Genomic DNA, 26,912 nt, shown 5'->3' with positions numbered 1-26,912 from the left:
TGTAACAACAACCCGATTGGAGCAGAGTAGAGACTGAGTGGGATAAGACTTTGATTGTCCATATCACAACGCAGCTGTCTGGATTTTGGGCTGCAAAACATGGGTGTATGGACAGGCTGATATGGTAGGCAGGTGTATGGATTTTCTGATGTGGAAATTGTGGCATTGGGAAAAAGTTGTTGGGCAATTCTTATGAAAGCAGAGGACTTTTTAAGTGCTTTTGGGTATAAGTTATTAATATTAGTGATTTATATGCTTTTGAGCACTTAAATAAAAAAATAGCTAGTGATTCCTAAGTGGCTTTTGGGGCCAAGTGCCTATAGAAGACAGGTCAGGGCACCAATTTTCTCCAAGTAGCATCTTTGTGACTATATCAGAGCATGCGTATGTGGAAACAGAGAACTATTGTAACCTTGATGGTTCATCAATAAAATTAGAGAAATATTGCCAAGGGTGCCTAGTTGATGGGCGAGTGCTCTGAGAGTGGAACTACATCAAGTCGTGTGTCTTGTCTACAATGTGTTTTCAAGTTTAGTTTGTTGTTTTTTTGTTGAAGTTTAGTATTGTTGCAATGTTTTACCACCTTGTCAGGTGACTTGCCGGTTTCACATACTTAGTTTGATAGTCACAAACTGACTGGAATCCATTAGCTTTGAAATGGGTGGACAATTCTCAAGCACTTCAATGAACCTAGTGGTAGCTCTATACCAAGAAGAGTAAAGTTAGCTTTAGGCTTGTTTGGAAATATTAAAGCTTGAGAATAGCTGTAATAGAAGATACACTTAAAATTTTCGTATCTTTGCAATGTTTTACCACCTTGTCAGGTGACTTGCCGGTTTCACATACTTAGTTTGACAGTCACAAACTGACTGGAATCCATTAGCTTTGAAATGGGTGGACAATGCTCAAGCACTTCAATGAACCTAGTGGTAGCTCTATACCAAGAAGAGTAAGGTTAGCTTTAGGCTTGTTTGGAAATATTAAAGCTTGAGAATAGCTGTAATAGAAGATACACTTAAAATTTTTGTATCTCCATGGGGCTCCAAAAATAAGGTAGCATGCCTTTTGTAATCATGGATAATAATAAGACTCCAATGAGAATTGCAAATAAAGAATGGAGGTACCTTGAAAAGACTTTAGCATCATGCAGACAATCATATACTAGCATCATACTAGTAATGCTTAGCAAAACAACTTGTTTCTCATGGAAGGGAATGAAGATGAGCTCACTGAGCTCAAGATCCATTCTATTGGTCCATCTGACAAACTAGGTCGCTGCCCTTTGCTTGTGTCCTCAAGGAGTAGGAAATAGTGGGATCAATCACCTCAATTTTCTTCTGGATGCCTGGCATAATCTCATGCATTATTAGTCTGTGGAAACAAGACAAGCTCGTTACAATTTGATCAAGGTCATCAATGAGGATACACAAGGTCAATAAAGAGAGACAAACTTTATGGTTTCTAGGACAATAGGATGAATTATTTGCAATTGTCACAAACTGTTGACGCGTCAATGTCACTGAAGACCAATTGGGTTGGGCACCCTAGTCTTAACCCTAGCCAACCTGTAGATCAGGCCGAGGGCCTAAACCCTAGCAGAAGCAAAAGAAGAAGAAGTACCAAGTTATAGATCCTCGCCGAGTGGCCCAAAGAACAAGTTGGGTTAGGATTAATAATCCTAACCCCTAGTAGCTTATGGGACCCCGTGCGATGGGGCCTCAAGTAAAGTGAACACTCACACACAAACAACTTGCATAGATATGCCATGGTTGCTGTACCGATGCCCGCATAATGCGCTGACATGCTGATCTTACAGGTGTACGAACCTATAGCGCCAACTTTTGGGACCAGATGCTTTTGGATTTGATGCTTTTCATGTAAACTCTTTTAGGTAGGCTAAGGGCCTTTAAATATAAACTGTGGGCTCTCTCTTTCTCTCTCTCTCTGGCATTCTACCGTGTGCAGATGCAAGAAGAGCCACAGGTGTTGTACTGTGTTAAGGCAATATAAAGAAATACCGAAAAGGGTGCCATTGTTTCGGGCCAGTGCTCTCTTGGGGTGGAACTTCGCCACTCTATGTCTCATGGACAATGTATCTCTTTTAGCTGAGTTGTTTTGAAGCAACTAAAGTTTGTGTAATCTGTTCTTTTCCATTGGTAGGTGGTGCCGTTCCATTTGGTATCAGAGCTCCAATTGTGCGCTTTTCTGAAAGCATGCCGGTCCTACCAAGAATAGACAGAGCACAATGGCATTTCTCAATTCTATGAAGTGTTTGCAGTTTCTTCTCGACGAGCTTCGAGACATGCTTTTGCGGCATCCTCAGTAGAATCTCCCGATGCTGCAAAGTTTCAAGCAGTTCTTGAGTTAAATGTTACCCCCTCTGATGCCCTAGGTAGTACCACTTCCTCGCACCAGAAAGTGCAAGAGCCTCTAACCGACAACCCTTCAAACCTTTTGTTGCAATTGGGGGTGTTTTTTGGAACATGTTACAACTGTCTTACCTTGATCTACTGACCTTGATTTAGTGCAGTTGCCTCTGCCACCACCTCCCCCACCACCACCGCCTCCTGGGTACAATGGTTGGAGCCCTTACGGATATCCCTTCTATCCACATCTTGGAACGACAATAAAATTTTTCACTATTTCTGGAGTGAAAGATCGAAAGAAAACTTTAAGACTTCCTCCAACAATTTGATAACATCTATGCTTTGGGGAACTACACTGAAGAATAAAAAATCTCTCGAGCTGTAGTATTTCTCAAAGGCAATTCTGAGTCCTTTTATTTGATATCTTCACGTTGTTCATTGAAGCATGTGATATCATGTCTGATATTTGTTATTATTGCCATTCTAGTGCTCTCTACATGAATTTTAACCCTGATTAACTGTTCTCTAGAAAAATTCTAGCAATTTTTTCCTATTCAAGGGATGCACATCTCTTTGCTTGACTACCCAAGGGCCAACCCCTAGACCCTCACCCTCTCTAGCCTAGTCCCCTTGCCCTCTCTTACCCCCCTCGCCTAGCCCCCTCACCCTCTCACCCCTCTCGCCTAGTGCTCTTGCCCCCCCCACCCACTCCCGCCTAGCCCCGTCCTCCCCCCTCGCCCCCCCCTTGCCTTCTCTCGCGTCCCCCCCCATCCCCCCTTTCCCTCTCTCGCCTCACCATCTCTCGCTCTCTCATTTCACTCCCCTCGCCATCCCTCCCTTCACCCCCTCTCGCCTTCCTTGGTCCTCTCTTGCCCTCCCTCTTGCCCACTCTCGCTCTGGCTCATCCATCTTGCCTCATAGTCAGCATTTTTTTTTATGCCCGCAAAAGAACAAAGCATACATTAAAACACAAAGAACAAAAAGAAAAACAAAAGTGATTACTTCGCCACCACCTTGCTGTCTATCTTGGCCGCATGTTCTCCATCGCTCACCGCTTGTGCTCAGTAGCTCTATGCTCTAGATCAGTCTCTTGTGACCTGTTTGCAGACTACAATGTCACAGTTGGCCTTGGACAACAGTTACAGTTGGCCTTGGGTTCACACTTGGTGGACTCTTGCGTGGGTAGTGATACTAGTAGTCTAGGACATGTGGCTGATAGAGGGGGTGGCGGGCGAGAGGACACTGGCCAATTCACCACCACCACAATTTAGAGATAGATGTAGTTGTGTTGTCAAAGATATTTGGGTGAGCCATTGGTTGCCCTTTTTGTTTTTATATATGCTAGACTTTGTGTCTTCACTCTAGCACTTGAACTCGCCAGCCAGAGTCTGTATCAGTTCTTTGAGTATAGCGACTAGTCTTGCCTCAATGTTAATTTTGTGTGTGGAGTGAGGTTTTTTGCATATTGCACTGAGGAGCACTGACAATAGACAACACGATGTAGATTTCTTGCTACTACACTCTAAGTTGGTGTCTAGCAACCCTCCATTGAATTACACATATGGAAATGAATGTTGGATTCACTTTCCATGTGGTATAATGGGATGTCTGGGAAGCGTTTGGTTATATGCTTGAACCTCCAAACGACGCAGACTGCGATCTGGGAGGTGTTTGGTTGTAAAAGGCTTCTCTATCTCTCGGCCTGAACCTTGTTAGGTTATGCGGGAGGAATAATGAGGGAGTCGTTGAACAGCTCATGGCCCGGACTTGGATGGTTATTTGCAGGGGGAGTGTTCATCGGCGATTTTTTTTTTCCGAGAAAAAGATCGTTCTATTAGTTACTGAAACTTCCCGTAGGGCTACAACGACCTCTACTAGAGAGGGCTACAACAATCATACGGGAAGAGTCGAGACTCTTCCAATGAAAAAACAGCATATGTACAATGAGGGCTGAATCAGGAGATGGGAGGAGGGAAAAGCCACACAAGTGGACTGTAGTGCAATCCGAGCTCGCCCGGGACCATGGTGAAGAAAGGCCCAGGGCGCCAGAGTTGAACGAACGCCTCTCTACACTCCCGCATGCGGTCGGAGCTGCCTTGAAGTCTCTTGAATTGCCCCTGAGATTATGGACCAACTCTAGCCAAAAATCTCGAACAATCTCAGTTGGTGGCACAAGACAGGCCTCGAAGATGCGGAAGCAACGGGCCCGCCAGATGAGATTGTCAGGCCACAGATGAGCTCCCAATACACCTCTCTTTCACTGCACCACTCCTGAGGAGTAAGCTCTGTAGCAGAAAGGAGTGTAGGTCGACCCCCCTGTATCACTATCATCCTGCTAGTAGAGGATAGCTCATAGTGTAGTGCAGAGCCCGTAAGAGTGGACCAAGCAGCTGGCCCCCAGGTGTACTGCCGTGCTGTGGAAAGAGCTGGCCTTAGCTGAAGGACTTGAAGCCACACCTGCTGTACCATAGGGCAGTCCCAAAGACAGTGACGCTGACTCTCCAAAGGATGAACACAAGCTGCACATGCTGCCCAGAGGCCTCTATGTGAAAGCCAGCTCCCCACTGCTGTAGATTTATGTGCAACCAGCCATTGGAACAACATGACTCGTCGCGGGTATCTGGCATCCCACAACCTCGCTCAATAAATGACAAGAACGCAGTTGTGAGACCCTCCTCCTGCCAATGGGGCGTTGCAGTAGGACGAGCCACTCTCCGTGCTGCCAGTATATGACGTCCCAATCGAACAGTGTACTGAAAGAAAGGGACCCCTGGGTGGTCGAGAAAGGGTCCCTCCAAAACCACTCTCTAGGATCCCAGTGCACTCGTGCCAGGGGACAGCTCTCCCAAGCCCACAGCCTCCAACACAAGTCCTTCCACAAATGCCCACAACTCGTATCCTTTGAAAACAACACTCTGCAACCAATGGGCCCTCTAGACTCTGTGTAAACGACCCTTCCCCTGTAGCTCGAAAAACATGGAGGGTACAGTCTTTGAGCAAGCTCGAACTGCGATGAGGACCTCTAGTCACGTGAAGGCCCCCATCCATCTGGGGTTGCTGATTCGAGAGGTGTAAGCCACTTAGCTGGTACTGCCTCTGTGATGTCTTGACACATGCTCTGCACCCCTCTCATGCCCTATAAATGGATGCTCTGAAGCTCCTTTGACAAACCTGAGAACTGTAGCCAATCACCTAGAGTGCGTGGTGAACCCTTAGCCATGGGACCTTAAGAAACATGAGGCCTACTACCAACCAAGTGGCCTCTCTGAGTGCTGACCATGGGGTTCCAAACAAGGGGCTGTCTCAGGTGCTCCTCTGTGCAAGTGGGATGGTTCTCTCTGCAGCTGCTCCCAACAGCGAAGCAGGCTCACCGCAAAACGATCCTCCGATCTCCTGCTCAAGCCAACTCTGCGCATCTCTGTGAAAATCCATCTGGTGGAAGGTCTCCAAGGGCCTCCTGCCTGAGGCACTCTAACTCTGAGCCGCTGAAAACTCCTTCCAGGGCTCCTCCCTCGAAGCAGACCTCTGACAACAAACTTCCCAAGAAGGGCTCTGCTCTGTTGTGCTGGGTCTATGATCCCCAACCCCCCCTGAGAACAAGGTAGAGTGATGACCTGCCAGGTCACTTTTGACCCGGACTATCTGAGTGTCGCGCCGTGATCAAAGGCAGTTCCTGATCAGCCTCTCTACTTGGCTGATGCAAGAGCTCGAGAAGATCATCCAACAAGAAGTGATGTACCACATAGTAGCCAACAACACGTGGTCGGCCACTACAACTCTCCCTGCCAAAGAAAGTCGTGCCGAGTTCTAATGTAACAGCTTCCTCTTGATGGACAGGAGGAGGGGAGCAATCTACTGCTCAAGAGACAAGTTCAAGCCAACTTGACGGCCCAAGTATCGAACTGCAGCCCCTGGAGGGATCTATCTAAAACCCTCACCTGGCAGCCAATTAGGCGTAGGAGCACTGCGAACTGAGAAAGCCACTGTCTTCCTCCAGTTGATCAGTGGACCTGATACACAACAAAACGTCTCAAGAGCCTACTCACACCTGTGCAGGTTGGCCTCCTGATCCTCAGCGTACAAAGCTGAGTCGTCTGCAAACTCAGCATCCAGTAGCTCATCGCCCCGAATTGGGAGCGCTAAGCCATGCAAACCAACCTGTTGTGAAACCAAAAATCTGCTCGTCGCCTCTGCATTGAACAGAAAGAGTAAGGGGGTAATAGGGCAGCCCTATATGACCGAATGTGTGAGCATGAAACAATCTCCTCCACCTCCTGCCAAAAGCACCTGACTCTGTTCACGTCTGTAAATAGCTGACACACCTCTGATCCAGGCATCTAAGAAGCCCATCCTATGTATAGTGCCCTCCAAAAAGTCCAAGTCAACTCTATCGTAGGCCTTCTCAAAATTGAGAAGAAGTATCACCAGATCCTCACCAGAGAGGAGCGCGAGGGCAAATGCCTCCCAAAAAATAAAGATGTTGTCAAGGATATTGCGCTCCTTGACAAAACGTGTCTGGGTCCCATGTATAATGCTCTCTAGAAGTGGCTGAATGCTCAAACTCAGAGCCTTGGCAAGAATTTTGTAGGTTGAGTTGAGGATGGTGATGGGCCACTACTGCGGAATCTCTTCCAAGGAGCCACCCTCATTGGGAATGAGGTAGATACAGCCCTCACTCATGCTGTTAGACATCTCTCCTGTGTGTAAGATGTACTGAAAAGCGCTACAGAGGTCTGTGCCAAGCTAGTCCCAGTACTCTAAGAAAAAACTGGGAGTCAAACCATCCTCACTGGGACAGCTACCACGGGGAAGTTCTTTGAGGGCCCCGTGAAGCTTCTCTAGCTGAAAAGCCAGCTCAAGCCTCTGGCGCATCTCCTCAGTCACAAGACAAGGCATCTGTGCCCAAATCTGCTCTCTGCATGCATCTTGATGCTCTGCTGACAACAGGTCACGATAACAGTCAGTTGCAATTGCACGCATTTCCTCTGGCTCTGAAACAACTGACACGTCAGGCCTTCTCAACTGGCTAACACTGGCGTGCACATGTCGGGGTCCCACTGTCTCAAAGAACGCCCCGGTCACTTTGTCACCCACCTGGGTTCACTGAGATGCCTGTTGATGGAAAGCAAATTTATGACGCCTCTCCTCTGTGCTGCCCGTTGCAACTGCTCCTCCAACCAGGGACCGTCTGGGTGCTGGTCCTGTATGCTCTGCAAGGAAGCAACGCCCCGTCGGAGACGTTGCTCCTCTCTCCTTGCAGTTAGGCGGCGGGCCGTAGCCTCCTGAAGAAAGAACCGACTAAGCTGAGCAAGTCCAGAGGCCACTCTGTCAGCACGAGTCTTGCGTGTCCAAGCCCTCTGTCCAAAGAGCCACTATTCGCTCTCTGAGCTCAAAGTTCAGCAAGATCCTCTCAGGGATGCGTAGCATCGTGCTTCCCCTCCTCTGTCTACCTGTCATTGTGAGGATCGCTGGTGCATGGTCCAAAAAAGATATCCCAGTTAGAATGCAAAGTGTCTCACCCAAGTCACAGAAGTGGTCACTAGTGTAGAAGCGATCTATCCGAGATAGATTCACACCTCCCACTCTGCGGTCCCGAACGAGAGAAGACCATGCTATCTGGGGGCCTCACAAAGCCAGTGTGCTGCTAAAAATCTGAAACCCGCGAAGTCATACATAGCCTCTCCCAAGCTGCCAACTCAACTCCATGCACAGTAGCATGGCTACCTTCAATCCTGTGAAAGGGGTCCTTCATCATGTTGAAGTCACCCCCAATGTACCATTGCTCTGTCTGCGGCAGAGAGTCTACAATGTGAGGCCATAACTCTGCACGTGCACTCGCCACATTGGGCGCATAGATGTTCAGGATTCCCAAGAGGTAACGTTGAACCTGCATAATAATCCAGTGAGCCCTGCCAGGTACAATAATACCTCTGTTCACAATGGCCTGCTTCCCAAGAGGTAACCATGAACCTGCTTAGTAATCCACTGAGCCCTGCCAGGTACAATGATACCTCTGTTCACAATGGCCTGCTACCAAGAGTTCGCAATAGTCATACATACCCCTCCGTGGATGCCACTAGGTCCAAATGTAGTTGACGAAAATGTCTCATACCGCCCACGTTGCTGGCAACATTGTCTAATGCGGCTCTCGCACAAATGATGCTCCTATAGCATAAGAAGTTCAATCTCTCCTCCCACAAGGCATCGTTGAATCTCCTGACGTAATCGGCCCCTCTGGCGTTGAAACTTAGTCCCACCTAATCCCTGCATGTTCCATGAGACGATCTTCATGGAGAGCGAGAGAGAACTGATGCTACAGCAGCAACTAATCGTGCTATCTTCGAGGCTGCCTTGGATTGGGAATAATTCGCATCCGAGCGTCCCCGAGATAGGCGTGACTGCAAAGAGTGTCTAGCCCAAGCCCAAGAAGAATGAGCCGTGCGCAAGGCAACCTGCTCTGTCCAGGAGTCCTCATGTATGTGTGCATAGCATGGCGGGCTCTGCGTGTCAGCAAAGAAGTGAACCATAATGTGCCTACATTCTGCCGAGTCTAGAGGTGTCACTGAGAACTTGGCCAACGGCCACGGGGGGGCGGGGGGGGGGGGGTGCTGTCGGAGGTGAGGTTGAGGTGGAGGGTGGAGCGGGGACCTCGTCTTGCTTAAGAGGGTCGAAACGGTTTCTTGTGGGAACCCACTGCTGTTGGACTCGAGCCTGGGAACCACTTTGAGTGCCAGGCTTGCGTGGTGGCCCCTGTCTCGACGCCGACCACGTGCCTGCTGCCAATCCTCCGCTTCAGCCCCAGGCTCGGAGGGTGGCTCTGCTTGCGTACCTTGTGACTCTATTTGCTGCTGCTGGCCAGCCATTGAAAGCTAGGGCTGAGCCCGGAAGGTTGGGGTCTCCTCCGTGGACAGTCCTTCGCAAGATGGCCCATCTGACGACGTAAAACACTGATTGGGAGGCGCGAATACTCCACGCTCTGACGGAATCAACCGCCACTTACCCGAGATAGTAGAATGACCTTCGGGAGAGTGTGGGTGTCTCGAACCAGAACACGTACTGTGGGGATGTCGGTCGCCTTGGGAGCTACAAAGGTTGCTGTGGGTGTCACAAGACGGGCACCACGTGCCAATAGAAAAGAGCAGACTGAACAAACTTTTAGCACTTCAATAACAACTGAACTGAGAGAGAGAGAGAGACGACACACCACACGGAGTGGCTGAATTCCACCCCAGAGAGTATTGTCCCCAAACCTTGGCGTCCCTTTCGGTATTTCTTTATATTGCATCAACACAGTACAAGCCGGTACTCCAGACTTTGCACCTTCTCCAGGAAGCATGCCAGAGAATGAGCCCATGGCCTCATATTTAAAGGCCCTAGGCCCCAAAAGCAGTTTATAGTGAAAAGCCTTCAAACTCAAAAGCATTTGGTCCAAAAGCAATGCCCAAAAAGCTGCCAGCGTAAATCACAGAAATCCGTACAACTGCCATGCTATCAGCCAACGCACAACACGGAAATCCGTACGCCTGTCACGTCAGCAGCCAACGTATTTTTTGGAAAGCTGCCACGTCATCAACAGCTACGCAATCTTCGAAAATCTGTTGCTGCTTCTTTTGTTGCTTTTGCTTCTTCTAGGGTTTAGGCCCCTAAGCCGGTGGCTCCGTTCTTCAGTATGTCGACACGTTAGCAGTTTGTTACAGTGCGAGGTGTCTCCAGGCCCAATCTCTGAGCCTATCGTGGAAAGGAGCGGAAGGTACTCCCGGGAAAGCAGACTGAGATCGGCAGGTCTGCCTCCTTGACAAGAACGTCGCTAGCTTGGTCGAAACCATGACGCCACTGTCGAAAGTGTGCCCGAACTGCTCGGATGGCCAAGGGGCTCATGGCAATGACCTTGGATGCCATCTTGGAGTCTCAAACTCTATCTGGTAGTAGCCACGCCCAAGAAACTGAACATTGAGAATCTTGCCTACCTCTGCTAAAAGGTGGGCTTGGAGAAGATCACGCACCTCTCCTCTGCTAGGTTGGGTGCCAATGATCTTGCAGATGACAGAAGTCGCCTGTTGGAGGCGTTCCACCTCTGTGGCTAGGCTTGCTTGCTCTGTCGGTGAGAGAGCAAGTCGGATGGTGGGCTCTGCAGGGTTGGGCGAGGGGGCTTCTGCATAGTCTAGGGCGGAGCATGAGCCTCCATCTGTGTCTACTGGTGTGAGTGGGGCGAATAACCAGAACCAAATGACTTTTGAGGAGCTTTGACTTCGAAGGACAGCCCCTCAAGTTCGAGGCGCAAGGAGAAACCGATAGCCCAAGGGGGGGTTTGTGCGAGGGAGAAGTGAGATGGGGGAGTTGAAGGCAGCGAGCAGGGGGTGGGGGGCTGATGCGTGAGGGCAAAAGAGCGAGCAGGGTGGTGGGTTGCGCGCAAGAGCAGGCAGCACTTGCGCGCATGCAGCGCAGCGCGAGGGCGAAGGGAGGGAGTTGAGCGATGGCGGCAGGGGCAATGTACAACAGTAGCCAGCGTTCTGTATTGCTTGTGTCTTTTTGTTTATCGACGACTTTATGTTTCTATGTCTTGTAACATGCATATGTGAGCATTTGTGTTGCATTGTGATTTGCCAACCACTGAATATTCCTTATTGGATGAGATTTTTTTGGGAAGCCAACGACCTAGGATATAAAGAGCTCCCATCTGGAATGAGACTCCTTATTGGATGAGATTCTTCTGGGAAGCCAACAACCTAGGAAATCAAGAGCTCCGATCTGGAATGAGACTTCTTATTGGATGAGATACTTTTGGGAAATCAACGACTCAGGATATCAAGAGCTCCGATTTGGATTGAGAAAACTGGTTGTCCCTCGGAATGACCATTTTGATTGTGCTTCCATTTTGAAAATTCTCGTTTGATAGGGAGGAGCCAGCATGGGGCTTATGTACGAGCTTGCAGATCGCATAGTAGAGCAAATTGAAAACATGCAAGGCATTGATGTTGCAAAGATGAGAGAGATTAGGGATCTATGCATTGAAAGATGGAATATGATGCACACACTGCTACATGCTGTTGGATACATGTTGCATCCTATATGGCGAGGAAGAGTGAAAGAAAGTGATGGCAAGGTGCATGAAGGATGGATGACAGGTACACCAAGGGTGATTTGACCTTGCAAGACACCCTAATTGATGAGTTTGACATTTATAAAGCTGAAAGCAATATGATGCACACACTGTTACATGGTGTTGGATACATGTTGCATCCTATATGGCGATGAAGAGGGCAAGAAAGTGATGGTGAGGTGCATGAAGGATGGATGATAGGTACACTAAGGGTGATTTGACCTGGCAAGGCATCCTAATTGATGAGTTTGACATTTATAAAGCTGAAAGCAAGTCATTTGCTCATCCATTTGCAAAGAGATCAAAACAGGGTGCAAGAGGGAGTGAAATGGTGGGAAACTTTTGGGGCTTGCACACCCGCTTTGCAAGCTCTTGCTCTAAGGGTTCTTTCTCAAGGGACATGTGCCTCTCCATGTGAGAGAAATTGGAGCACCTTCTCTTTCATTCATATCAAGAGAAGAAACAGGCTACTCCCATCTCATACAGAGAAGCTTGTGTATATACACACGAACTTGAGGCTCATATCAAAAGTAAAGAGCGCGGCTATGAGCGAATGGAGGGCACATTAGAAATGCTCAATAAGGAAAAAGATGACCGCTTGCTTGCCTTGCAAGAGGTTCAGGAGGCCATTGCACAATGCAGAGAGTACTACATATGCAGTAGAGCCTATTTCCATTGCTCGTACCAATCATATTGGACATCATGCTCAATTGGTGGTGATGAGGATGAGGATGAGGACGAGAACAAGGACGAGGATGATGGTGATGACTGCGCCGCTTATGACGATGAGGATGTGAGCTATGGTTAGAGTCAGAGCTCATTGCGGTTGGCCGCCTGCTTATGGTGTTGGACCTCTACTTATGGTGTTGACTCTACAGTTTAGATTCTAGCCTCTAGTCTCTACTTATGTTTTGGATTCAGGAGACTACGCTCCTGAATATTTCTTTGCTTCCTTCTACAATCCTGACTCCTTTTTGTTTGGAGGTTACTTCATTACTTTGAGGCTCCATCTCTCCACTTTTTGTTCTACTACATGCCTGATTGACTGATGGTCATTGATTGATTGGTGTACCGTGTGCAGCTTGAGCAACAAGCTAGTCTCTAAATTCTAAATTCTTAAGTTTCTATGGTTTTGTGTTTGTGCATAAAGTTTTAAACATGGTGGTGTAGTATGTAGGCTTTTAAGCATCCTATGTAGTAGGCTATGTGACATGTGGAATTTCTGGGTAGTAAACTCCAAACAAAAAGGAGTTGGGACTGTAGAAGGAAGCCAAATAATTCTTTAGTAACCTTTGTTTAGTACCTTATTATTTTTGGTACTCAAACATTGTATCAGATTCACCGCGTTGTAACTTTTTGGTCTCATAGGTCATTTTGGCCTTTTGAAGACATTAATATAGCATTTCGTAGTAAACTGGGCAATGGCATGTGTAGTGCAACTCTGCCTCAGGCTCTATGTGACATAGGGGACATGTGCTGGCCTATGCTGGTACTCCACTGTATCTACCAGTCTCAATTCGAAGCTGGTGTGAAGATGTGTGTATCTGGCCAATAGCACATCATATCCCATGAGATAAGTGGGTGTCCATGTATCTGGGCCTCGTCACAAAACCATCCTCAATAAGCTGGAGAAGATGCTCTCTATAGAAAGCCATCTTCGTGCCCATCTCTTGTGCTTGCTGTATCCAAGTCCTCTTGGTATCTAGCTGAGTTAGGTCCTAGCGGACAAGCCTAGTGATCTCGGATTGTGTACGAGTCAGAGAGGGTGTATCCTATGAGTATTGGAAGGGGGGCAATTTGTCCATGCTGAACACATGTACCTCAAACCATGATGTCATCTCCCCATACTAGCATGCTATATCTCCTTGCATAGCTAACTTTCGAGAGGACTCAAGTGCTAGGCGGGCATATCTGTCTCTAGGGAGGTCCCACAAGCGGTGTATAAAGGAGACTGATCTGGTAATCGCCTCAACCACTAGTGGGGGCGTAGCTAGCTCTGCTCGAATAATGTCATGTGGTACTAAAGCCTTGGCTCTAATAAGCCGCGAGATCTTAGAGACCAGAGGCTTCTCCATGTCTCCCTATCCATCGATGCGACCCGACCTCCCGTGATGGTCCAATGAAGGTCCCCATATCCTAACTCCATATAGCAATGCGGAAGCCAGTAGAGTGTTAAAAAGCCAGAGCTTCGTCCGAGGCTCCTGAAACTGAATCTGTGAACACATCCTCTCCAATCCACCCAATGTAGCATATGCTCTGGTCAGTCTAGTCTTTGCTGCTCTCCTCAATGAAAATGATGGTCCACTAAAGACCACCCCAAGGTAGGTGGGTGCTGATCTCTTGGTCCACTGTGGATGGTGTTAAACACCATAGCCTTGGTTTTACCAATGTTGACAGACAAACCACTGTCTTGGGCAAACATATGTAAAGCATCCAAGTGACTTTGCATCCCCTTTGGAGAGTGAGAAATCAACACAATATCATTAACATATAATAATAGTGGAATCCATGTCCTTGCTTGTTGTGCACCTCTACCTCCCTCTCTCTCTCAATATAGTTAGAAATCTCATCTACATACATACCAAATAGAGTAGGAGAGAGCGGGCAGCATGCTTCGCCTCAATAGTGGAGTGAACTAATGTAGATAACCCCTCTATAGTGGGTACATGCCCCACTACTGACCTGTATAATGCCATGATCCCCCAAATCAACTCTGTGGGTACTCCCATCTCCTGTAGTCTACTTATCAATCTAGCTCTGGGCATTCTCTCAATTGCTTTGCGGAAGTCCACAAAGCTACAATAAATCCGTCTCCCATGTGATCTGTCCTCTTCAATAATGGCTCTATGTGTCAGAATGTGGTCAAGAGTAGAAAAACCTCTCCTGAACCTTGCTTGCTCGGCTGTGCGTATACCCTCTCTTTTTGCCCATATACTCAGTTGCTGCTTAAGAATGGATGTGTACATCCGTGCCAATGTGTGTCCGATCATGACAGTGCGATAATCCCAAGCTCCATAGGGTCTCCTGACTTGAAGATAGGTACAATAGTAGATAAACTCCAAGTATCAGGCAGGCCCTCACAGATAGCACAACTGAACATCACTGCTAGAAGCTCTGCGAGCAGATCCTTGGCATGTATAAAATGCTCAGCCACGAAGCCATCATGATCATATGCTCTCCCTGTTCTCATCTTATCAATGGCCTTCTTCACCATCTCAACAGCGAAAAAAGCACATGTATGTGGGCATGGCTCGGGGGGGTCGGGAAGAGGTGGTTGTCCAGGAACTGTGTATAGAGATGTTGCATACTGGCCCCAAGCCTCTGTAGAAGTAATGGCAGGAAAGGGGGAGTGCTCATGAAAGAGTCGCCATGCCTCACCTGAGTCCTGACTTAAGAATAGCTAATATAAATCCTGCTCTAGTCGAGCCAAAAATGCCCTGTTCTTTTGCGGCACTAGGCGTCGGAAGGCAATCTGTGACTGTCTATGAGGGAAGTCCCCCAAAAGCACCTCCCTCTAAAGCTTGGCTCTCGTCTCACAGCACTCTTCATCAAACCAGTTATTCTGGGGTATGCTCTCAGAATGTTGTCTTTGCTCAGGCTGGGTGTGTGGGTATATGCCTCTGTTGCTGCATCATGCAATGTTTATACTCTTCGAGATGCGTTCACTGTGGTGCAGGAATTGAGAATATATCACATCTTCTGTGGTCTTGTTCTCGTATGCAACAGTTTGTGGATAGCATCTCTTCAGCTCTTTGCTCGGGTTTCCCTGGATCACAATCTGGTAAATTTTTTTGGATCTTTGGAGTGATTTCGCCTTTGCTTCGGCCGTATGCATACTATCGGCTGGGTTAGATTCTGGGTACTATGGACAGTGTGGAAAGCAGGGAATTCCCTCATGTTTCAGCAGATTCAAGTGGAATATGTTTCTTTCTTCAAGATATCTCTTAGACAGTCTCTTCAAGTTGCCTATGACTTGGATGAGCTCCCTATTAGCCATTACCAGCTCTACTTTGAATGTTTCTGAGTTACAGCTTGGGTTTTCCTCGCTTTGAGGTTTCCCACTTGTAATTCAATCTGATATAACAAAAAAAAAGTCAGTATAGTAGTAAGCTCCTCTAGAGGTCGTCTAAGCTCAACCGGTGCACAGGCGTCTGTAGATACCATCCATGTAGACAGAGTCCGTCTCCCGTGTAAAGGTGTAGTGAGTAGGGGCTGCTATCCATGATATGTATGCTACACTATACTGGAAAGAGATGGTCATCAACACAAGGGCATGATCTCTTGCCACACCAACATGTCTGCGTCCAACTGTGAGGTCTTGGATACTAGAGATAAAGCTCGGCTGTGCCATGACATAATCCATTGTACTTGCTCCATGTCTATGTGGAAAGCATGTAAAACCTCCCGCAGTGGGAAATCTCTGTAGGTCATTCAAAACGGCCAATCCATGTGCAGTCCCCATGTCGATCAAGTACCGTCCGTACTTGGTATGCTCCAGATCCTGTGATAATCTAGATAGGCCCTTCTCTGCAACATCGAGCTCCCTCAGCATCTCCTCCGAAGTATCATAAAATATTGTTTGGTGATGGGGCAGTCCTAGCATTGAAGTCCCCCAGGATGATAATGTCACCATCCCTACAGAACTCTCATATCTCATCATCCAAAATAGAAAAGGGGGACGTCCTTTGGGTGGTGGATATACTGACGTACTCGGAGGAAAGTAGCAAATAGCAATGTAGAGGTATATTCCTGTCTCTTCCACACACATTTTTTTTTTTTTTTGTAAATCGATTGATTAATTTACTAGTGGGAAACCTCAAAGCGAGGAAAACCCACTGAAAAGATCATATACAAGGGGAAGAGCACATAACTCCTCAACTGTAGAACGTAACTAAAAACATTCATATGAAAGCTGATGCATCTCTGAGGTGATATCACTAGCTTCCAAAGCAAATCGTAATGATTGCCGAAGAGAAAGCCTGAAGAGAGGAAACGGATCCGCATGAGTACGATGGAACATGTAAGCATTACGCTGACTCCAGCCAGTATCTGACCCACATGAAGAAGACCGCAAAACGTTGTAACGTCGGTGAGAAAATGCCAAATGCCCAGAACCTTTTGTGAAAGACAACCCCAGGAAAACGGAGCCGCATACACGCCGATACATGGCGAAGGAAGTCTCTAGTAACGTAGCAATCCCACAACAAGTGACAAATATCCTCTTCTGCAGTCGAACAACGAACGCAAGGAGGAGGACGAATATGACGCGCCCGAAGGAAAGTGCCAACGGGAAGCACTCCAAGCAAACAACGCCAAAGAAACAGACGCTCCTTCAAAGGCAAATGGCTTTTCCACAAGGTAGAGAGGAGCCTCCTCCACCAGAGGTCAGATTTGTGCATGCGCCAAATGGCATTACAATGACCATCAAGCCATGCTCGTGGTAGAAGAATAGCATAAATTCAAGCTGCAGACATATCTTGAAAAGGCGTCTCCTGAAAGGCCCAATCAAACATGCGATTGCCATCAGGCAAAGGCGAAACAGGCAAAAAGTCGAGCAACATGCTTTGAAGCTCTCTCCAAAACTGACGGTAATGCATGCCCAACCCAAAACGACGAGCAGTAAAGGAAAACTCAAAAGTATACCCAGCCTCATCGACCACATCCTCAACCACACGAATGCCACGTCCAGGGAGAAAGTAAGCCTGACGATGTGAGCGGTCGACCAAATTAAGAGAGAATGCCCGATCCCAATGGAGACTTTCCAATCGGATCGAATCACCTTCCTGTCGAGGATTCCATGATAAATGCATCGTAACCTCTTTCCAAGCAGATACTAAAGAGGAAGCAAGTGGACATCCAGGAATGTGTCCTTCCATCTTGCCAAAAACCACCTCCCAGAGAGAGGGTTGCCAATGGCCAAAAGCAGAAGTAACAACATGCTGACCGAGGAATGCAAACATCAAAGTCCAAGGCTGAGTTGGTTGCATAAGAGTGGGCAACAACATAGCTTTCCGCGCAAACACATGCCTGCGTAAATCCAAGATATTAAGTCCACCAAAACGTTTAGGAGTGCAAAGCTTCTCCATCGACATCAAGCGTAAGCCTTTTTTCGTAGCATGAGTCTGCCACAAATGAGACATAATGTCCGACATAAGAGAATCAAGACATCGCCGAGGCCAATGCATCAATGGCAAAAAGAACTGAACATACGCCAACAGGATACTTTGAACAATTCGTAGACGAACATGCAAAGGCCAAGTAGAAAGCTTCCAGTAATGCAATTTGGCATTCAAGCGTTGCATGACCCAATTGACTTTCTGAGAGTGAGTAACATTCCAGCCAATTGGATAACCCAAATGCCTAGTGATCACATTTGAAGACACAATCTCACCTGGCCACAACAGACTATGCCAATCACAAGAACGGAGAGGCAAAAGCTTCGATTTACATAAATTGACTTTAAGCCCAGCCGCAATGCCAAACAGTTCCAAGGCTTCCATAATCACCTTGACATTCGCCTGTTGATTACGAGGCATAAATAATGAATCATCAGCGTAAGCCTGGCCAACGAATGTACGACCCGAAGGTAACTGCAGACCATGCAGACTCTGAACAGAGGTCAAGTGATCAAGATAAGTCAACAATGGGTGAGTAGCAACAGCATACAACAGAGCACTAAGGGGGCAGCCCTGCCGGACCGAACAACCAAGAGGCCACGATTCAGTTAATTCACCTTCCAAAATCCCTGAAGACGTGCTACATGCATACAAAAAATAAACCACATTGGCGAATTTAGGACCAAACCCTAAACACGTCATGGTGGCGACAATGAAGTCCCATTGTACAGTGTCAAAGGCCTTTTCAATGTCAACTTGCATAACCAATACATCTTGTTGAGTGTACTTAGCGTACTCCATGCCGATCAAAACATTAGCCAAATTATCCATAAACTGGCGACGTGGAATGATACCATATTGAGCTTGATGGAGTCCTGCAAAAAGATGGTCCTTAATGCGGTGCACCAGCATCTTAGCCAATATCTTATAAACCACCGGCATCAGAGTAATCGGACTCCAATGAGAGAATCGCTCACAAAGTGCTTGCTTAGGCAGCAATTTAAGTAAACCTTCTTTCCAAGATATCGGCAAATCTTGTTTCTCCCATGCCGCATTAATCATGTAAAGCAGAGGACGTTCAAGGTCCTCCCAGAAGGAGAGGAAAAATTCCACAGTAAGCCCATCCCAGCCGGGAGACCGCCAACGGCCCAAAGCAAGCAACGCACTATGCAATTTTGAAGCAGTGAAGGAGTCCTCAAGATCACATGCATCTTGCGGGGATATAATCGGAGTAACAAAGGAAAGCATCAATTGACGAGCATGGCAAGCAGCCAAAGATGTCTGAGAAGGAGCAGCAAACACCTGTCGATAATGCAAAACCATGGCATCCGCAAGTTCCTGCTTTGAAGAAGTCCAAACACTCGAGGAAAGCATAACACGCTTGATTGCACATGAGACTCTAGAATGATGTAAATGCTTAAAAAATTGCTTTGAAGCACAGCCTTTGTCCATGAAAGCCTGTTGACGAGCACGCGTCTGCCATTTAGCTAGCTTTCACTTGTCATTACGCTAAATACACACAGAGGCTTCACATAGCTCCGACAACTCAGAATCGGACAGAGGCCGCAAATCAATCAACTCTTGCAGTCGTTGACAAGCATGCTTCGCATCTTTGACTTCGCCTCGAGTGCACTGCATGTAATGCTTGCCATAGTCACAAATAACACTTTGCACCCTCATCACAAAGCGATACCAAGCGGCATCAAGATCCAGATGCATATGAACCAACAGAGGAGGAATAACCTCAGAGATCATTCCCCGAAAAACCTCATGTGTGAGATGAGCATTATTGACAAGTAGCAAACGTTTCCTGGGAAGAGCCCGATCACAATGAGTCTGCCCAAATCTCACATCCAACAAAACAGGGTGATGATCCGATAACTGCAAGGTGTAATTGATGTGAACCTCACATACAAATTCCTCATATTATTGCAAATTAAGCAAATACCATCTATCCAACCGCGCTCGATAAGAAGAATGGGCAACATGCTGAAAAGTAAAACCAGATGCATTGGGATGCAAATGCCGCCATATATCAGTCATATGAGTAACAGCAAAGAGATTATCCCATGCTTGCCTTTCCGCAAACAACATATGTGAATTGCCAGTAGTACTATCATCCATGTCAGGGGTATTATTAAAATCACCGCAAAGGAATGCACTCGAGGTCCATGAGCGAGAAGAGATGTCTCGCCATAGAGCGGCCCTTTGTCCAGATGATGTATACGCATAAACACCTCCAAATTCATACACCTGACCGTTCAACAAGCATTGAATCACCATCCAACGGCCGTTCGGATCATTATACAAGAGAACTAGCTGAAGCTCATGCCGAACCAACATCAATAAACCTGAGTAATCATGCTAATCAGCATATGCAATCTAGTAACCTACAAAATAAGAACACTGACCAACGAAGTCATGCTGGTTGTGTTCTTGCAAAACCACTATATCTGCCTTACATGTATGTACATAGTACAAGGTCAGTCGCCATTTGTCCAGGTTACATAACCCACGCACATTATATGAAATGCATTTAATGCGACTGTGCATTAAAACCCATATTTACAACGGCACGAAACGGAAGGATCAAGTCGAGATGCCCATATGGACATCTCCATCCACCACATCCATGCTAGTACCCATCCGTTGAGTCAAAGCAGGAAACTTTTCCATAGAGACTGCCTGAGAAGTGGAAGCCTCGTCCAAAAGTACATCCTTATAAGAGTGCATTGCTTTTTCCCAAGCGTCAATCAACGTGCGATTGTCATTGCAGGGAAGTTGCTTAAATGATACATTCTTATTGGCATTAACCAGAGGAACATAATTACGAGATGAAGGTGGAGTACGAATTTTTACTGTCTTTTTAGGTATCGCCCACGAGCCAACATCAGTGGACGCAACATTTTTTCCTTTCCCTGTATTTACATTCCCAACATCTGCAGACGGCGAATTTTTGTTTTTCCCTTTATCTGCATTAGAAGCCACCTTCATTACAGGGATTCCATTCGATTTAGCTTCAACAACAGATTTGCCTACAGGGGCAGGGGCAGGAGCAGAGGAAGGAACAACCGAAAGAGGGGGTTGCAAAACAGGTTCAGGACATTCAGATTGCATGTGACCGAATTTACCACATCTAAAACAGGAGTTAGCAAATTTGCCCCATTTAAGTTTAAAAGGGTGCTTGCCCCCCAAGGATCCCTTGAATCCACCATAATTCCATCCGGAGTTTGCTTATCTGTATCCCACAGAATGCAAAACCTGTTAGTGTTCGTGTCCAATTTCGGCGGGCAAATGACCTTGCCAAGTTGAGCAGCCAACAAAGGAAGGAAATGCCTCCACGTACGTGGAAAATCAACAATTTCCACCCACATAGGACATTCATGACGAATAAGACTTTGATAGTCCTTCGTAAGTGCCCAAGGCAGAACATGAGTCATCTGCGTGCCAAAAAAGAGAGGAGACATCTCCAGCAAGAGATTTCTGGCCTCGGTATCTGCCAACAATACCTCATAGAAACCCCGAGCACCAAAATAAACGCCTCGGACACCCTGGCGTTTGAGTAGTAAATCAACCCACTGTCCGACATCCTGTACAACAGGCATTTTTCCAGGGAAAAACAATATGACCGTATTCATGGCATATTGCGCTACCGGATCCATCAGGTCCTGTACTGGAATTCGCACGTCAAGGGCAGGTGCCTGACCATTCCAAGCTTTTCGGGCCTCTTCGAAGTCTTCATACAGACAAGTTTTGATTTCAGAAGCGCTCTCCGAAACACTCTCCATGGCTCTACGACGCTTGAAGATGCACGGGAACTCTGACTGCATCAACTAGACCACAATCGAGAACTAAAGCAAACACTATTTTTCCTTTTCTTTTTTTCTTTTTTTGGTAATTTGACGCTTTATCTATTTACAAAGACCTCAGAGATATGTACATCTCCCATAGAACTCATACATGTGCTAAAAAAATTTGCTTGCAATACTGTAATTTAAACTTTGTCTGTAATACTATAATTTGTGCGTAAATGCAAACTCTCTAACTCTGTTTCTGCAGCAGTTCGATCCAAATTCTGACAGCAACGAGCAGGTATTGGTTGTCTAAATCTGCAGGCCTGAATTATGTAGCCAGTTGTCTCTGCCTATTGGCTGTGCGCAGTAAAACAGAGGCATGCACAAAACCTGTTCCTTGCGTGGGGCAGCCTTGATACTCAACTGGCGCTGTCTGTAAGGGTTTGCCGCTGTAGTAGTGATGGCTCACGCCCACTGACATTGGCGCCGGGCAAGAGGAGGCCCTCGTCTGCAACACAAGGCAGAAAGTCGCGCTAGGCAGAAGTCTCCCGCAACAGACTCGTGCAGGGCAGACTCACGCTGGACAACAGACTCGCGCAGGCGCAGAGAATTGCAGCAGGGCGTAGAGGTCAGAGGGCTGAATTTCGTCACGCGATAGCAACAGCTCACCACCTCTCTCCCCACACACAGTGCACACACCACGCACGCGCGCGCGCGCACACACACACACACACACACACACACACACACACACACACACTCACAGACACCTGCCGCGACGCAGGCGCAGTGGGCTGGAGCAGCGTGCAGATTGGTTCGCGACAGAGCGCAGAGAATTGCCTCGCGTAATTTCTCACACACACCACACACACACACACACGTCTCTTCCCCACACACACACACACACACACACACACACACACACACACACACACACACACACACACACAGAGAGAGAGAGAGAGAGAGAGAGAGAGAGAGAGAGAGAGAGAGAGAGAGAGAGAGAGATTGTATTCGGCACTGATTGTATCAGTGATCACACATACTTGACATAGTTCCAACTAGTAGCACTTCAAGATTCATTTTAGCATCTCTTTTCTATACCGAGACATCGTATCAAATTCATCAGTTTGTAATATAGTGGTCTCATAGGTCATTTTGGCCTTTTTACGATGTTAATATATCATTTCAAGGGTAATAAAATGGGTCATGTTTCTATCCCCATCTGTATTGTGGATGCCGGTTTAGGATGGCTCAAATCCTCTGTTGCAGTCTCCGTCGATGTTGTGAAGCTCCTCTTCTAAGTTGCGGGCGTCTCGATCTCTCTAGCTCCAATGCTCGGTCAATGAGAGTACCGCGGGTGTGAGTATGAGCGGAGCTTTGCAGTGGTGGTACTCCTCTATCTGTTGAGTGTTTGGTGTGAAGAAATCAGTAGTCTGTCGCAAGGATTGTTTCTCTTTAGATCTCCTTAGTAAACTCTCTGTGTCTGTGTAACTCAATTAGATACAGTTCAAGGCATCTCTGATCCTAATAGCTCATGACTCTGGAAAAGGGTCCGAAGCCTTCTTTGAATAGACAGTTTTGGAAAGCGACATGAAACAAAAACCAATTGTGGACACTGACGTGTCATAACAACCAGCCCAATTTGAGTCTAAAAAAGCAGGTAAATCTGGCATCCCCCTTGGGATAAAACAAGCCAAGATGCAAAGTGCCACTCAAGTAGCGAAAAATCCTCTTGATTGCCTGCCAATGCTTAGACCGTGGCTATGCATAAATCTGTTGATCTGTGAGACTGCAAATTGAATATCCAGCCTCGTGTTGCATACATAAATGAGGAAGACCCCTTGTCGACCCCTCGCCCCCTACCCACCCCCTACCTAGGCCTCGTCCCTACCCACCCCCTATCTAGCCCCCCCTCGCCCCTATCTAGCCCTCAACCCCCCTACCCACCCTTTCCACTCTGCTCTGTCAGGGCTGCTAGCTTTGGAGTTTCTACTAGCTTTGTAGTTTCTGAAGCAGGTCTTTTGGTGTTTCACAGCATACGAGCAAGATGAAGATCCTTATAGCTGTTTCCTTGTGGCTTTCTAGCATTCACCTGGTTGCCATTCCGTTGCTATAAATGCTTTTCGTTCTGCCATCACGATGGCGCTTAACCTTAGTTGCGGTATTACTGGAGCTTCTGGTCATCCCTATTTTCGAGCAACTTCATCTGCAAGCATGGACCATGTCATTTTCCTCTCACAATGGTTATGGAGGATAAAGATGCGCTGGATCCAACCAAGTATATCTCTTCGTTGTGAAGCCTCATTCTGTTTTGCCAATTGGGATTCTTGGACTATGCAATCATGCTGGGTTCGTGCCTATTCAAAGGCTTAAGGTGTTTGCAAGCAGTGCAGTGTTTTTAACTCCACTTTTGAGGCATGTAAGCTCATGGCTGGGCCTAGCACTTGCTTCAAGAAAGACGTACAAATGCGGTACCTAGTGGTTTTCTTTCACAGTTTTTTTAGTATTTCGTCTCACCGAGATGGTGAGCGGTTTTGTGGCGGGCAATCTGTAGCAGGCTACAGTGTCACTTTCACAAGACACACAGTTAGTACAGTTGGTCTGATTTGGTTCACACTGCACGGACTCTCTGGGCTGGCCAGCGACACGTGGCAGGGATACGATGGTGGTTCTAGTGGACATCGTGGCCAGGTCACCATCACCACTTAGTCTGGAGATAGACTTAATTGGCTGACATTTATGAGCCGTTGGTGGCTCTTTATGGTGGGACATGAGTAGTAGTTGTTGGGTCATCGGATTATCTTCTTCATATATGGTCCAGCGTCGTCGTGAGGAGTAGGAGTCTATACACACAGCACTTCATTACCATCCCTGCACATTTTTGAGCCTTGACACCCCATTGTACCTGTGAGTCTTGGGCTGGAGTTGAGTGTGCTACCACGCCAGAGTCTGTATCAGTTCTTTGAGATAGTCGAGTCATATGTTGTGGTCTGCTGTTGTGTCTCTGTGAGCTCAATTGTTGTCTATTTGTTCCTTTGTTTTCAGTCTGTTTGAGTGAGATTGTCACGCACATTGCATTGACGAGCATCCACTGTAGAGAGCACGACACACTATCCGCGCTACACCTTTCACACCTATCAGCTTAGTTTAGGATTCCGCAGTATTTATATTTTGTTATCCTAGTTTAATTTATTTTGTTAATCTGACTTTGTATCAGATACATCGCATTGTAACATTTGTTGTCTATGTGATGAGGCACCAACCTTCTAGATATAGTGGCTCAACAGGATGTTCAAATTTCCCATTAGCGTCCTTGTTGCTTTAAAATGAGGGATGCAATTTTGCATATAGCTCTACCCATTTCAAACCTTCATGAGAAATTACGAGCATCTTTACAATACAACTTGCAAATTTCTCCATAGGAGGCTATAACGACAAATGAGGCATTGGTTGTATTGCAAGCATATACAATCCGTAAAGTACCAAACTCTCATTGAGACTAGATGCAATGTCATTTGATGTATGATGCTTGTATTGATTTGGATTTTGTTGTGTGTAAGATTGGTGACCAATTATTGGTGAGTTATTAGCACACTCTAATCTTCACTTGTATTTTATCGTCCAAACTCATGTGTCATTAATTAAGGAGATCTCAAGATCTTGGAAGGTTTCTCTTGGACAATGTGTTTGCTCGTGAAGTTTTTCTCGGTGTTTGGAATTCCTCGCTCTACATGCTTAGAAGACCTAACACATGTAAGAGGTTTTATTCCTAATAGAGACCACTTTTGATCGTTAAATTATAGTTATTATTATAATTATACTAAAACCCATTGGGCATGTCTTCAAACCATATGGTTTTTTTTGCATGCATGGAAATAACCCTGGGATAGTTACTTGGATGGAGTCTAGGACTGACACCCACTGACAAGCATTGTTCAGTATGTTGCTCATTTTGAGGTGGGATAGTAATGCATTCAGGAAATTATGGAGGAAATATGCAGGAGAGCCCTACTCAGTTGTTGCAAGCATTAAAAGGGGGAGGAGAGTGCTTGAATAGAGTCCAGGTTAACATATCCAATGTTTGGAATGACGGACTCCCATGCCCTGTTTCTAATTATTTTTTATAATTTGTACGCCCTTTCTTTGTTGGACGATTGTGTTTATGTGTTTATGGTTGATATAACGAGATGTTTTGCTGGTCAGAAGAAAAAAAGCAAAAATTGTCATTTCTGGCAGCAGGTTTGTTTCCATATGTAGATGTGGGCAAGGTCTCTCTGAAGATGAGTTTTCTTTGCTGGAAAGCAAACTTTCCCCCTACTTCATGTAAGGTGTCCAGAAGTTTATGTGATATGTTTCCCTTATTAATTAAGATTGAAGTGGATATGATAACATTATAATGCTGTGAATTTTGTTTCTTTTGACCTTTTTTTAGACAAAACACAAAAGGAGGGCGGCCTCCGCCAACATGTGGTTATTTGGTCACCAATAGTCGTTATGAATGTCCTGATGTATGGATATCAAGGCCAGAAATGTAAGTTGCTTTGTTGGCTTGAATTATACAACGGTTGCTTGGCTGCTCAATTCTAACCTCTCCTTTATGTTTTAGATCGATTGTGCTACAAATTTGTTCTGAGAAACGAATATATCCCACTCAGGCAAGTCAATGTTGGTGCATGGAATGAGATATCATTATCCATATGTTGCTGACAAGTTGTCATTGTTTGACTGCAACATTTTTAGTCATTCAAAGCAGGATGGACATTTCGCTTTCCACGAATTGTCAAAGTACGATATGATAAGTGCTGGAAGGAAGCTCTTGGAGTGCAAGGTTAGGCATTGGCTATTATATCCTATGTAAATTGGCAGATTCTTTGACAGACAGGCTAAGCACGTGATGCAATGGCAATGAGCAACTGTGGAAATTTGTTTGACCTCCCTGAGCTTGGTTTATCACTCTTGTTTCTTTGTAGAGTTCCAAGACATAGTCAGAGCCGCTAAAGAGCATGGAAATAGCTTGTTGCATGGATTTCAAGGGCATAGTCAACTTTACGAACCTAGACAAATTCGAAAATGTTTACAAGCCAAACGGCATCAGGCAGTTTTGCCTCACCTGCAGAACTTGGATGTGTCACACATTGAGAAACTTGACAGATTTTTTGAGGATCTTATATTCTGTATCCTGTCAATCTGCATGATTGCTGAATTTCTTTTGAGTCACACAAAAGCAATAGAGATCCTTGAAATCATCTAAAAGATATTTGCAGTACTGAAAACTTTGAGGAGAAGGAAGCTCTGCAAATACAGATAAAACGCTGTGGAGGAAAGACAGTGCCCAATTTTGTTCAGTGTGTCACTCACATTGTGGCGTTTGAAGCAAAAGGTTTATTTATACTGATCGTTTGCCTTGAATTGATAAAGAGCTAGCTTAGCCATTGCAAGAAGCTTTGTTGAGATGCATCATGGCTACTCACTAAACAGTGGTGGCCTTCTCCATAACCTGGATAAAGAGTAGCACCTGCCTCAATTAAAATCA

The 26,912-nt window shown here is 46.3% G+C and overlaps 1 pseudogene across 1 annotated transcript in view; it reads left to right on the top strand.

Annotated features, from left to right (window-relative positions):
* The window catches only part of LOC147430345 (DNA ligase 4-like), a 227,597-nt pseudogene that overhangs the window by 155,829 nt on the left and 44,856 nt on the right, over window positions 1-26,912 (top strand). The window contains exons 17-20 of the transcript XR_015185782.1: window positions 25,619-25,702; window positions 25,812-25,910; window positions 25,986-26,034; window positions 26,120-26,207. The product of XR_015185782.1 is annotated as a DNA ligase 4-like (transcript). The remainder of the gene's footprint in view (window positions 1-25,618; window positions 25,703-25,811; window positions 25,911-25,985; window positions 26,035-26,119; window positions 26,208-26,912) is intronic.

This window comes from Adiantum capillus-veneris, chromosome 22, assembly GCF_014529385.1.
Source record: "Adiantum capillus-veneris isolate H3 chromosome 22, ASM1452938v2, whole genome shotgun sequence".
NCBI lineage: Eukaryota > Viridiplantae > Streptophyta > Polypodiopsida > Polypodiales > Pteridaceae > Adiantum > Adiantum capillus-veneris.
Note: the sequence above shows the minus strand (reverse complement) of the source record. Positions and strands in the feature narration are given on the sequence as shown.